At 42.3% G+C, this 11,741-nt stretch overlaps 1 protein-coding gene across 1 annotated transcript in view; it reads left to right on the top strand.

Moving 5' to 3' along the window:
• Positions 1-291: 291 nt before the first annotated feature.
• PCDH15 (protocadherin related 15) overlaps positions 292-11,741 on the top strand; it is a 459,942-nt gene continuing 448,492 nt past the window's right edge. Inside the window, exon 1 of the mRNA XM_074830171.1 lies at positions 292-1,014. The gene's annotated coding sequence lies outside the window, so the exon portion shown is untranslated. The remainder of the gene's footprint in view (positions 1,015-11,741) is intronic.

Raw genomic sequence — 11,741 nt, 5'->3', positions numbered from 1 at the left:
TCCCCATCCCTGGAGGTGTTCAAGAGGCGGGTTGACATAGCGCTGAGGGATCTGGTGTAGTTGGGAACTGTCAGTGCTGGGTTAATGGTTGGACTAGATGATCTTCAAGGTCCTTTCCGACCTAGATGATTCTGTGATTCTGTGATTTAACTGGTGCCCATCCCTTGCCGAGGAGGTCCAAGGCACTGTCACTGTTTTCTCCATTTCACAGCAAATTCTGTAATTGTGCTTCTCTCTCTCCTGCTGGAACTTGCAGCCATAGACGTGATTGTTTAAAGTTAAGCCCAAATTCAAGCAGGTTTACAGATGTAAGCTCTGGGGAGGGTCGGTGCTTGGTGTGAAATCCCAGCTGTTCTTATCAATGATTCAACTTTTAATAAACTTGATTAGATTCCTGTGCAGTCTCACTTGATTTGCATTGTGAGTCTGTGCAGGTTGTTTTTTTTTTTTTTTTTTTTTTTTTTGCAAATGGGAGTTTCAATGAATGCTGTTTGAATTTAATGAAGATAAATGAAAGACTGAAGGATTTTTCAAAACATGCTGCCGTCTTACGCTTTAGCCAATCGCATGGGGCACCGTTATTTCGGGTAAGGTAGACTTAACTAGCAGCGGGGCTGCGTTGAGAAGGGCTTCAAAGAGATTACTCCTGTCCTGTCAAATGAGCTCATGAACCAGCGATAAGCTGCTCTCCCCCTCGCCGCTGAGCCGGCGGGCAGAGCCAGCGGGGAGCTGCGGGGAAGGCTGGCGGGGCAGGCAGCCGCCAGCCCCTCGCACCGGCTGTCCCTCAGGCCCGGGGGGGGCCGGCGCTGCCTGCCTTCCTGCCTGCCTGCCTGCCTGCCTGCCTGCCCGCCCGCCCGGCGCTTGCCCGCCCGTCGCCGGTGCCGGGGAGCTGCAGGCAGAGGGCAGGCAGGGCCCTGCCGAAGCCCCCCGCCGGCCTTTCGGGCAGCTGAAGCGCTTGGGATGCGGAGCAGAAGGTGGAGAGCGATTGTGGGCGTCTTGCTCTGATATGCGAAGGTATATATATATATTTTATTTATTTATTTATTTATTTATTTCCTTGCCGTTACCGCTCCTGTGGTTGTTTCCATGCCAGATGCGTGCGCGGGAATCGCTGCCGCTCTGTGTTAGCGGGGTTATTTTGGAAGCAGAGAGTGGCGAGCTGGTGGCGTTACTCTGGGGAGAGACCTGTGGGGAAAATTGCTGCATAACCTAAAGCAGCAAACTTTGAACTACTAAGTCAGGCTGGGTTTTCTTCTTGCTTTTCTTCTTTCCCTTGCAATTAAGTCAGGGTAAAATTGCTCCCAGAACTAATAGTTTATTCATCTGTTCAGAAAAATCTGTCACCATGAACCCCTCATTCCATTACATTTAAGGGGGGGGGGGAGCCAGTAGAAAAACTATATATCTTTTTTAATTTAGGCAGAATTTCCTTCGTGAAACTGAAGTCTGTGTCTTTCCCGTCAGTGTGGTTTCCCTCCAGTGAAACAGAAAAAAATCTTAACACTTGCTTTTCAATTATTTGTGCTGGAAATGAATGTTTGTTGGGAAGTGTAGCTTCCACAACTCTTCTCCTCTTCCTCAGAGGAATTTATTTTCAGAGAAGTGCTCGGAACAGGCTAACATGCCAAGCAGCATTTTGTCTAATTTTTGCAGTTTTTAGAGTTGAAGCTTAGTAAACTTAAGGGGTTGTACACTGCTAATTTGTTGATATGCCTCTAAACTCGGTGCAGTAGTAACTGCTGTGTTAGTACTTTCAGTTAGTCTCCCTCTCCTTCATCCCCTTTTTCTCACACAGTTAAGATTAACTTTTAAAAAAGGCAACTTTTTTCTTCATACCTTGAATATCCTGCATATGTAACTCTTCTTACCACATAGCACTCTTTTTTTTTTTTTTTTAATCATTTCCTTGTGTGATATTTTGCCTGATTGGTATTGTTTTAGTAGTTACTGTTCTTGGATTTCTGCATTTTCCTTGCCCAGTGTTCATTGCAATGCTACTATCAATGTAAAGACACTGCTTTAGGTTAAAAAAAAAAAAAAAAAGTAAATTTTAGTGATTATTGCATTCCATTTAATATGGAGGACTATAAACAAGTTTATTATGCTTCACGTATCATCTGAAGACAAAAGGGATAGGTGTGTATGTATCTGTATAGACAAGGAGGAAGCCTTTATTTGAGGTGTTATATTGTTACAAGAGGATAACAGGTTCCCATGTAAGGTTAACTCTAGGTCCACGTTTCATTACTTCCTATAAAGTCAGCTGATTGGTGGAGCTGGTAAGCTAATAGTAAGGAGATATAGTAAATAATTAATGATATTAATATTAATGTATTGTGCACTTTTACAGGACTGGGTCTTGCTTTAGAGAGTTTGAGAGTTTGTGTATGAATTCTCAGTTACTCTTATCTGAATGTAACTATTGCTTTTGGTTTTCTTTTCCTGGGGAGGCTGAAGAATGGTTAGCCAGGGGTTATTTGATGCATTTTATCTATCAGTGTTAGTACTCGGGTTTCAGGAACATAATCCACATGGCTTTGCAGTTGCAACCCTATGAAATAAGAGTGCAATTTAATGAGAGGTCTGCTCCGCTTAAGGATGAAGTGCTCCTCTCTCAGCTGCTGTACTGAGCTGCTGAAGCAAGAAAGTTAGCCCCCACTGCTGTGTTTCACACCTTACCCTTGGAGAGTGAATATGCAGACTGTAAAGAAGTTTGGGGCTCGATATCTTCTTTATGGTTTTCTACTTGTGTTTAAATCACTGTTTGGAATAATTGTATTGTCACCTTGTGTCATATTTGCTCAGGTGTAATAGCTTCGCCAGAAAGGCGGTCGCCTGTAAAATTGTGGTGCAAAGTTTTTAATGTTCTTTGAAAAGGTGAGGAGGGTTGTTAGAGGCTTTTTTTTTTCTTTAAAAAAACCCACCAGTGTTCTGGTTTTGGTTTTTTTTTTTTTTTTCCTTTTTCATATGAGCTTCATGATTTACTGGCGTATGGAACTCTCTGATAATAACATCTTTTTTAGGAATAGTAGACAGGTCTTTATGCTGAAGAAACACTTGCTCACAAATACTTTCAAATAATATGGAATGAATGAAATTTAAGCTGTTAAGATTTAAAATAAAATTAAGTGGCCATGCTGGGTTCTAGTCTTTACTTGCTATACAGTCAAAGTGTTATAAGGGTTAAAGGTATAAAGTGAGAATTGTTCCCTTGTGTGCTGCAGGCTTTAGTTTGAGATGTCCAGTTTTAAACTTCATTTCTGCTTTTAAAATTGTGTGTGTTAATAATTTTTTGCCTATGAATGCCCGTTATCTACAAACACTATCTTTAAAAAAAAAGAAAATAAAAAGCAAATTTTCACAAAGAGTGGAGTTGTCAAGGCCATTTGTGTAGTTTAGTATTGATAGTGATCTTTCAGGGCTGAGATGTGGTAACACTGACATTTGTAGACAGTTTTAGCACCATTTGCTCAAAGTTCATAGTTTTAAATGTGTATTAGGAGCTTCAGGTTGGAAAAGATCATCTGTATCTCCAACTGTGGTTCTTGCTACTGCAGCCTTGATAGCATGCCATCATGGCTGGCGTACTTACTGTGCCCCATCTGAAAACAAGGGTAAGGCTGGGGTTTTTTTTGTTCTTCTGTCACTGGTGCTCCCTTGGAAATCTGGAGCTCCTGACACTCAGATTCTTCTGATTTCCAGAGTAAATGCAATCCTTTCTTTCCATTTTCTTTGCTGTCTTTTTTGCATATCATTTTATCCAACATTCATCTTTTAACATGGTGATCAAAATAGTGTGTGGCATTCATTTTTATGCATTACCAGTGTTTTGTTCAGTGAATCAGTTGCTTTTTCATTCCTATTGGAAATACGTCTGTTCTGGATCCAAGTATCATTTGCCTTTTTGCACCTGGATCACATTTATGGTTTATAATTATGTTGTAATTAACAAAAACTCCCTGGTCCTCCTCCTTTGCAGTTTTCACTGGAAAGTGCACAGCATACCAGGAAACTTATTGTACTCCCTTAGCTCAGAACCTTGAGTTGTGCCTTACTGAATTTCATCCTCTTTCTGTTATTCAGTTCTTCAGGACATCTAGTTACTTCTGTGTAATATCTATGTCCTCTCTTCCAATATCTGTATCCCTGCAGTATTACGTGTTATCAATCCGTTCCTAATACTAGCGACAGAGTTATTGTTTGAAATGTTTAATTTCCAAGACTGATTTTTAAGACCTTCTAATAATCACTTAAGTTTTCAGGACTTCTGTTGTCTCCCCTTGAACCAGATGCTTGCCTACTTCTAAATTCCTCTGCTAGTTGAGGCTTAACTAACAGTTTCCCATGTGACACTGCTGAATACCCTGCTAAGATCCAGATTAATGAGATCTAGAGCATTTGGAGAATGTTATCTGATGAAGTAATCTCTTAAGTTAGTCTGTCACAAGCTACCTCGTGTTAAGCCTGTAATAAATTTGGTCACCTTTTCCAGTGCTTTCGTGTCTTTAGAAGGAAATTTGAAGGGAAGAATATTTGGTGTCTGTGCCACTGAAGCAAGTTTTACAGGCTTGTAGAGAATTCTTCTCTTTTACTTTAACCATGAATAATTTATTTCCTACTCTTTAATTGTATGCAGTATCCTAGTTAAATGTCTTAGTAATGTTCAATTTTGTGTGCCGTTTATTTCAAAACTCTGGGCTTGACTTGTTTCATGGCCCCTAAAGTTTTTATTTCACTTTATGATTTCCTCTTTTGTATGCTTGTGTATCTTTTTTTTTTTTTTTTTTTTTTCACCATTCACCCCCTTCCTCTCATAGTAAACATTAATGCCCTTACTAAAAATAAGGTCAAAAATTTCCTTAGGTACTTACATTATCCTTTGCAAAATACCCTTCTCGCCACACAGGAACCCAGGTTGTTCTTTTCCTGTTCCTTACCTACTTAGAGCACCCAACAATGTTTATAAAGCTATCAAATCCAGGAAAATACTGCGTTTGGACTTTGAGATCTTAATGAGATTCCATTATACCCATTCTTACTTTTTTTTTTTCTTTTCTCGATCTTTTTATTGTGTCTGGTTTTAGGCTTTTTAAAGACCTCTATGTTTTCATTAAAGGCTTTCTAATGTTAGAGGTAGCTAACTGTTAGGCTATTCACACAGAATAAAATGGCAAGTCTTTCTTCTTGGAAGTCTTTCTCTTCCTCTTTTTTCCTTAGAATACTGAAGGGTTGATACCTGGGATTTGAAGATTTCTAGGCCTTCATGTTCAGACAGCTGAGCTCCTCAATTCAGTTGATTTTTCTAGTTAGTTCCCTTAATTTCTTTTTCCAAAACAAATGCTGATAACTCTTAATTACAAATCTGTTTTCTTTTGTTCTTCTATTTTGTTTAATCAGCTTATTACCATTCAAATCCAGTTTATTTTCTGTGAGTGAACTCTCTCAAAATCGAGTATGAATTAACCTTCTTTCTTATAGATACAAAGGTTATTCACTGAATCAGTCATGTATGAGAGTATACAAATTACACTGCTATTAGTATTCTTTGCTTTTTTTATCTGGAAAATTAAATTCTCCACTAGTGGCACAGTTTCTATATAGTTCTTACTTCTCTTAAGAACGATAGAGCAATCTCCGTGTTGCTTCAAGGTTTCTGGCATTACTGCAGTCAAATGCAATTTGACTGGATCAGCATTTCCCAGAGTGATTCTGATCAAAACCAATTTTGAAGTTTAACATATGGTGCTCTATATCTCTGTCCCAAGTAGAAAATCCTTTGAAGAATATCTTCTCTGCTTATGTCTGGTGAAATAATAAGATCAAGTTAGCTGGTTGCACCCATGTTTTGTTACCCAGGTTCTTGGCATTTGTATGCAAAGTTATTTTCTACTGGCCGCTCTTTGCACCCCGAGAGAACCAACCACAGTTAGTGGAAGAACTCTGACCAAAATTAGGCCAGACATGGTAACAGCATCAGTGTTTCTACCCTGTCATTAACTATGGCTACTGCGCTTTGTTGAAATAAGCTGAATAACCAGAGTGGTTATTTCATCTAGGGACAACAGTGGATGTGGAGGTTGTTAGCTTTGTCCTGACAGAGCAGAAGCATTCCTCATAAGGCATTCCTTCAAAGACTGCCAATACTGTTTTCTGTTCTATCTGTAGAGAAGATACTTAAGATTTTCTTTTCCCCACCACAGGGTGATCACAAACTAGATGTACATCATACGTGAAGTCCATTGAAGACGATATTTCTTAAGGTTCAAATCTCTGCTTTAGTGCTTCCAGGTGGCACGATTTTACATCCACGCTACTGTTGTGCTTGTAACTGATTGAGTGCATGCTCTCTCTCTCTCTCCAGACACACATGTAATGTCTGTACATACGTATATAGCAAATTCTGTCCCATCTGAGGTATTCAGGGTATGTGCTTCAGCAGTCGATTTATCTTTGCTCCAGTCCTTGTTTTGGTGCTGTCCCATTTGTTTTAATATAAGTTCCACTTTGCTGAGTAGACCTTCTCTTTCACTGAACAGTAGCCAGCAGCTAAGTTGCCAGCAAGTTCGTGCACAGATAGATACTAACTGTTGATTTGATGGAGAAATATCTGCAAAGTTTCGGTGCAAAAATCCAGTCTAAAATCTAGGCTTTTAAGAAGCAAACCTTTGTATTGCAATATACAGAAATAATTGTAATCTCTGTTAAAGCACAGAATATCTCTTGAAATTTTGTAGCTGTCTTTAATATCACACATCTTTTATGAAGTGAAATTCTACTATTACTTTTTCTACTGAAATTGTTCGGTCTTTTGAATATCACTGGTGCTTTGGCTTTGAAGCTGTGTATGTGACATTTGAGATGCTACAACACCTTTTGCATTTCCAAAAAATTAGTATTGCTTCGTAGTACTCTCTGCCTTCCCAGCGTACACATTAAATTATAAATTAGATAAATGTTTATTTTATTTTTAAGCACTTACACTATTTTATATCAAATGAGTGAGTTAAGACTAGGGCAGGATTGGAGATGTAATTTCTGATGGTTTTCTGGGACAAAAATGGTTTATTACAGTTTGCTTCTGAATGTACTGAGGCCAGGATGCTTCTAGGTTGCAGAATTTAAGTTCCTCAAGTGACAGTTCCTGATCTAGCCACAGTCTGTAGATTGTGTACATTCCCTGAATCCCAGTCATGGGATTTCTGTCTTCTGGTAGAAGAGCTTGGCAGGGGGGAGAAGGCTTAATGAGGTGTGTGTGGGGTACTGTCTTCTAGTGTCATAGCAAAGTTATTCCATGGTTTTGAGCTGTGAAAGTGCATGCCGGACCTGCTACACTGCTGGTGCTGGGAAAGCGGACTCTGATCACAAGTTAGCAGGCAGTAAAAATCGGAGAAGTCACTGTACTCCCACCTTGAGTACAGTCATAATCACAGCTCTCACAGACCAGGGAACAGCCAAATAAAACAGCTGCTGTTTGACACAACAGGTCAGAAACTGATGATGGGATAGAGAGCTCTTCTTGGTCCATAAATTTACGTCCTTGGTTCATAAATAACCAACACTTAATTTTAATTTGGTGATGTACTTTCACACTGTATCCTTCCTTTAACAGTTTTATAATGACTTTCCAGCATACTTGATGCTTTGGGGATTCTATTTTAGAAGTTCCCTGCTTGACCTGCTGAGCATTTGCTTTAGAAATTCTGTGTATTGAGAATAACTCTATATTTGCCACCACTTCTGTGTCTCGGGTTCAGTATTCTGCATGCTTTGATGTATCCTGAGCAAGGACTGTAGTGCTGCACCTTTGAAATCACTGTTAACCAGATAAGCTCGCTACACCATGCTGGCCTAGATTCTTCGTAAATCGATTAAAGAGCTGCTCAGGGCTGTTCTTGCTGAGTTGGATAGCTTACCATTCCTGGTCTGAAGTCACAAAAATAAGTGAACTATGGTTCACCTGACCTACCTCTGAAGTCATGAACCTTGTAGGAAATAAACTAGACAAAATCTTTGTTCTGTTTCTGTACTTCTGAACCAAATATATAGTGAAGTGGCCACAAACTGCTGTTTGTGGTGGAGATGACTCTTCCTAAGACAGACCTGGAGTATAGATATCTCATGCAGTGTTGAATAGATTCATCCTTGCTAGGGCATCTGTGCATGGATGTAGAAGTTTTGTCTGTCCTGAGCAAAATGTAAGAGCTGCTACTTGCCCAAATGATGAATGTTGTGAGGCCTTGACAGGTGAGATGCTCTGTACAACATACTTCACAGCAAACTCACATGTGAGGGGGTGTGAGAAAGATGGTATGGCAATGAAGGGATGTGGATGCTTTTTCAGACCTGGGGGAGTTTGTGCTGGCTTGATACAGGCTTGGGGAGGAGTGGCTGGAGAGCTGCCAGTCAGAGAGGGACCTGGGGGTGCTGATTGACAGCCGGCTGAACAGGAGCCAGCAGTGTGCCCAGGTGGCCAAGAAGGCCGATGGCATCCTGGCTTGTATCAGCAATAGCGTGGCCAGCAGGGACAGGGAAGGGATCTTACCCCTGTACTTGGCACTGGTGAGGCCCCGCCTCGATGACTGTGTTCAGTTTTGGGCCCCTCACTACAAAAAGGACATTGAATTACTTGAGTGTGTCCAGAGAAGGGCAACGAAGCTGGTGCAGGGTCTGGAGCACAGGTCTGATGGGGAGCGGCTGAGGGAACTGGGGGGGTTTAGTTTGGAGAAGAGGAGGCTGAGGGGAGACCTCATCACCCTCTACAACTCCCTGAAAGGAGGGTGCAGAGAAGGGGGGGATGAGTCTCTTGACCCAAGGAACAAGCGCCAGGACAAGAGGGAATGGCCTCAAGCTGCACCAGGGCAGGGTCAGACTGGCTCTTAGGAAGTGTTTCTTTGCAGAAGGGGTTGTTGGGCGTTGGAATGGGCTGCCCAGGGCAGGGGGGGAGTCCCCATCCCTGGAGGGGTTAAAGAGTCGGGTTGACCCAGTGCTGAGGAATCTGGTGGAGTTGAGAATGGTCAGTGTGAGGTTCATGGTTGGACTGAATGATCTTCAAGGTCTTTTCCAACCTTGATGATTGTGTGACAGAAATTGCCCTGCTGTGCCTGGTGGAAGTGAGATGTGAATGCGCTAGTCTGCATCTGCTCGACTGTTAGAGTATTGTTTAATTTGTACTGTCATGACCCTTCAATCCCATGCAGTGTCCAGTTTGTTTTCTGAATAGCTAAGGTGGGCCTTAGTGTTGCTTTTGCAAGGGAATCTTTATGCTACACATACTGCTTGAAATGTAGCCAAAAGTCTAGTACACTTGCTTGTCCCAAGCATACCTGTAAACAAGTAGAGAGGACATGCTTCTCTGTTAACCTTGACTCCTATTCTTTGTTCCTGGATGGTTCTGACTTACTTGAATATTGAAGAACACACCATAGGCAATGCTTTCCTTAAAGGGAGGGAGCAGGATAAGAAGTTATGGCCTTGCTTCAATTTAATAGCTTAGAATCTCCTGGATTTCCCAGCATCAGCTGGGAAGTGGAGTCCACACTGCAATTTATGAGCCGTGGCAAACCATGGTTATTACTACACTTGTTTCAGCTGATGAGTTGCACACTAGACATAGCTCAAGGCTGCTGCTAGTGCTTACAGAGCTCTCCGGAGAAAAGATGATTGATTGATCCAGGATCTAGCACTGTTTTGGCCTTGGATCAACATCAGAGACCTGAGAATGCAACACGAACCATGCTATGGGTGGACCTGTTGCTTATCCTTTGGGATAGCTTCTTTCTTTTTCCCTACTCACACTAACGTAGCTCAATGCAAAACACTTACATGTAGTATACCTTGGAGATGTCTCTGTTCAGGTAGCTCTAACCCCAGTTAAAAGCTGTTTTGCTCCCTCTGTATTATATGAAACTGCTCTGTTCATTTGCAAGTGGTTTTTAGATCCAGTGTTCGATAAAGCCAGACAGAGTAGTGTTGCATTAACTGGAATTAACTGCCTGCCTGGTATTTTTTCTGTTGTAAGACCATTCTTGGTTGAGGTTTGCACAGTGGGGTCTGTGAGACTCCCTGCAACTGGATGTTTTGTCTCCAGCCTATGTCTCGAACAGTTGCCACAGCCACTGCGTTACGCCTGCCTCCTGCCCTGGGACAGCCTCTGCGCCGTGCCACGCGAAGAGTTAGAGACCTTGAGAAGGGTTGTCTTGTACTGCAGCAGGAGCTGGGTCAGCTCTGGCAATTTCCAGGTACTGCACATATCTAGATGATGTAAAAAGGCAGTAATGAGGCCCCAGAGGTAAGCGCTTGCTTGCTCTCAGGTGAACCCTTCCAGTTCCTGTCCCTATTGCTCTTCATCCTCTCTGCTAGCCTAATAGTGGGACAAAGCCCTCACATTCCTTTTTCCCCAACAGTACTTTCCTGGAAGACTTATGAAGGTGGCTACCTCTCAGCAAATCCAAACTAACACCATGTTTGTTGTGAGCATGGGGATCAGCAGTGTCTGCTGGTACTCCTTATACTGAGGGACACTTGGAGCTGCTCGTTCTTCCTGTCAAGGCCTCCCCCCTGCAATTCAAAGAGCTGTTCTCCCTGGTAGGGATGGTCACCCTCTTTAGAGTGGGATTGCTCTTCATCTTAGTGGGCATTGCATCCCAGGCGTGTTGTCAACCTCCGTCTGCACCCGTCTTCAGCAGCAACACTATCTCTTTTATATGCTGGTCTGGGTCTTAATAGCCTTGCTGAGGGGGACTGGCTTTACCCCTCTGGATTGAGTGCATGTGGGATCATGGCGAGTTGTGAGCCCTGACTTGATCATACCCTCCTGTAGCAGAGCCAAAGGAGAACTTCTGTGCTTTCAGCTTGCTGGCACCTGAACCACCCTGTGTGGGTGCAGGGTTTATAGTGCTTTCTGTAGCTTGCCTGCAGTATCCCCTTGGGATGCCTTCAGTATCCCCTGCCCTGGGCGCAGTCACACCTCTCCCATACATGAAGTACCGGCACTTGAACAGGTTTTACCACAGTACCGGATGCACTTTGGAGAGCACCAAGTGCTTTCTGAGGGGCAGGTAGTGCCAAAGCCTCTGCCATGACTTGTGCATGTGTGTGTGAAGCTTGAGCATCGTTGGTAGCAGAAGCAAATGTCTAACTCTTGCTTTGTGTGATTTGAAGTGGCTCTTGGATCGCAAGTCAGACTCTTGGTTTCTTTCTTGGGGCAAACATTTACATATAACCCGTGAAAAATGTGACTTAACTTCAGCAGACTTGTGGGAATGCAAAATCAGTAAGTAGTAGCAGTGCTGATGTAGTTTTCGGTTTCTAGTTTGCAAACATCTGGGGTGTCAGTAGATATGCACAAAAAAGGAGACAAATCTGAGTGCCTGATGGGGGGGTGAGGAAAGGTTTCTGTACTTACTGTCTCACCACACAACCTACATGATTGTTATGAAATGAACTGATGAGAGATATTACTTCTCCCACCATCATTAGGATGCAAGTGTTTTCTGAATGTGCCAGATGTTTGGCTTGCATTATCTAGAAGTTTCTTTCATTTCCAACCCTAGTGAAAGGGAAGCTTGAGCACGTCCAGCAGAATTATAAACAGTTTCCTGTACGAACGGAGAAAGCAGCATACTTAATGAACTGCATCATGCTAATAGTAAGTCCAGCTAATGAATGCTTTCCCTGTTATTTTAGAGAGGTGGCCAAGTGGCATTTTTCTGATTCTGGATCACTGAATCCGTATGGATTAT

This window comes from Strix aluco, chromosome 7, assembly GCF_031877795.1.
Source record: "Strix aluco isolate bStrAlu1 chromosome 7, bStrAlu1.hap1, whole genome shotgun sequence".
In the NCBI taxonomy this organism is placed as follows: domain Eukaryota; kingdom Metazoa; phylum Chordata; class Aves; order Strigiformes; family Strigidae; genus Strix; species Strix aluco.
Note: the sequence above shows the minus strand (reverse complement) of the source record. Positions and strands in the feature narration are given on the sequence as shown.